The following is a 2550-nucleotide window of genomic DNA, read 5'->3' as shown; positions in this document are numbered from 1 at the left end:
TCACAACCTTCCGCAACCGTTCTTCTTTTATATCAAATGACTAGGCAGCATGCGAGAAACTGTTGGTTTTGTTGTTTTGAGTAGTCCGTCTTTGCGTTTTGGAACAGAGTTGACAGCGGATTTCTATTTCAGAGGATGCTTACGCGCAATCGAAGGGACTCGCCTCTTGGTTTCTCATCCAGCTCCATCCGTGCTCTCGGTTGCTCGGATGAGCGGCAGCATGTGACAGAGGCAGGCAGGCACCATACCCATTCAGTCGAGCCCAGATCTCAACCTAGCGCCCTCCAACGGATGGCCTCCGAAATAAGAACTAATGGTTCATGTGATTGTGCGGAGCATTCTTTATTATTCACGATAGTGAATTATTCATATTCTTAATAATAGCATCTGCATGTAGGCCTATTTCCAGTCACGTCTCGATTATATTTTCTCATTGTAACTGAGACATATTTCTCATTGTAACTGGTTACATATTTGGTGTGATATTTGTCATACCACATGCATAAACATGCGCAGAGACCGACAGACAGGCCACTTTGTAGTTTGCCATGGTGGGAGATGTCTTATTATAGAATCTTCTTAGTCTAGCCTACATTCTCATTTTGCCCTTTATGGCAGATAATCAATAATATAGAGAGACAAAGTCAAAATAGTATCCTGATTAATTTCCCATTCACAGCAACAATGCAACATGGTGAAGAGGTTGAACAAAACTTCACATTCTCTTCCTCTATTTTTATCAGTGTATCTGTGTGCTTGTTCAGCAGCTCCAAATATAGCCCCAATTAGTAGTCATCTATTCACAAGCAGCACACCCAGTCTCACTGCTAGTTGCCACCTGGTGTTGTAGGACATGAAAACATCTTGAATCCAGACATTAAGGACAGAGATGGAATCCATTTTACTCTTGTGTCTCCAGCGGACTCACACACAATAAATTGGTTGTCAATGGTGCGTGTATGTGTAAATCTGTGTGTATGAGTATCTGTGAGGGCGTCTGAGAGTGATAAAGAGCAAGGAGGTGAGAGTAAGAGTGGAAAGATATGGAAAGGGATTCTTTCAAAGAGAGAAAAGACGCCTCCCTTTCAGTTCGTCTTTGTGCTGCTGCCCGCCATAAGCCAGACTCTTGGGTCTCATCTACAATTGCGGTCTTCTGAGAGCACCATGCCAGCGGCTGGCCTGTCACCTCACGTTAGTGTCTCTGGCAAGAACAACAGTCCCCCAGGGCCCAGCGTCAGACTGGACACTGAGGACACAGTGTTGCTCTGTCTCTATATCTCTATCTCCCTATCGCTCTCTCTATCATACACACACACAAGGGCAATAAAGTGTCAAAAGATTTCCCTTGTGAAAAGGGTGAAAAGGGAGTAGAGGGAAACCTCCATTAGTGCTCTTGACAAACCCCTGCAAGTGACCTTATTTCTGTCAGGCATCCCACACAGAGAGAGAGAGAGAGAGAGAGAGAGAGAGAGAGAGAGAGAGAGAGAGAGAGAGAGAGAGAGAGAGAGAGAGAGAGAGAGAGAGAGAGAGAGAGAGAGAGAGAGAGAGAGAGAGAGAGAGAGAGAGAGAGAGAGAGAGAGAGAGAGAGAGAGAGAGAGAGAGAGAGAGAGAGAGAGAGAGAGAGAGAGAGAGAGAGAGAGAGAGAGAGGGAGAGACAGAATAAAAGAAAGACAGCTTTCCTTTTGGAAAAACATATTTCAATTACAACTTTCAAAGAAACATCAATTTGAGAGACACATAGAGTGAATGGGGTTATTTCATGTCTGGAAGCAGTACAGTATATGGGTTAAGAGAAAAATAATTTCGGTCTAGTTCAGGTCTGGTTCAATCTATGCTAAAACCAAGGTTTCTGATTAACACATTTTAACATGAAATAATTTGCACTCAGCAGAAAATCTTAGAAAAAAGGTTATCCAGACAAACAAAATGCTCCCGAAAAATACCATGTGCTTATTTTTAGCAAGAGGCCCCTCTGGGCTGAGTTGAGTTGAACTGAGTTTAGCGGAATTGAGGAGATTAGACTAGGTTAGGTTTGGTCAGGCTTATATGCTAAGCTGGGCTGGCATAGGTTAGGCTGAGGTTAGGCTAAGGTTAGGCTGAGTGATGTGTAATAAAGGGACAAGGCAGGGCTTTTATTAAACGGAGAGGATGAGTGTGTGATGTAATCAAAAGTGAAGTGTTCCCTCACTCCGTGGGCAGACACATAAAAGATGTATTACTCTGGTGCTGGGAGAGGTGGCAACATGCTTGGCCAAGAGAGAACTCAGAAAAAGGGAGAGGGGAAAGTAACAACAGAAGAGAGAAAGTAAGATACAGAGGGAAACAGCATGTAGGACTGAGTATGAACTGTAGAGAGAGAGTGGAGGAAGACAGTCAGATGAAGAAAGCAAGAGGGATGAAGAGATGATGAGAGGGAGGAGAAAGTGTTGCTTTAAACAGTTTTTCTATTAGACTGTACGTAAATCAGATTGTGTGTAGTCGTTTATCTGTTGAGGGAAAGTATTGAACAGTCAAAGGCCTGAAGGAGGGAGTGTGGAAGGACAACAGGAG

This window comes from Hypomesus nipponensis, chromosome 18 (assembly GCF_054491055.1).
Source record: "Hypomesus nipponensis isolate SF chromosome 18, ASM5449105v1, whole genome shotgun sequence".
In the NCBI taxonomy this organism is placed as follows: domain Eukaryota; kingdom Metazoa; phylum Chordata; class Actinopteri; order Osmeriformes; family Osmeridae; genus Hypomesus; species Hypomesus nipponensis.
This window is presented reverse-complemented; position numbering follows the sequence as displayed.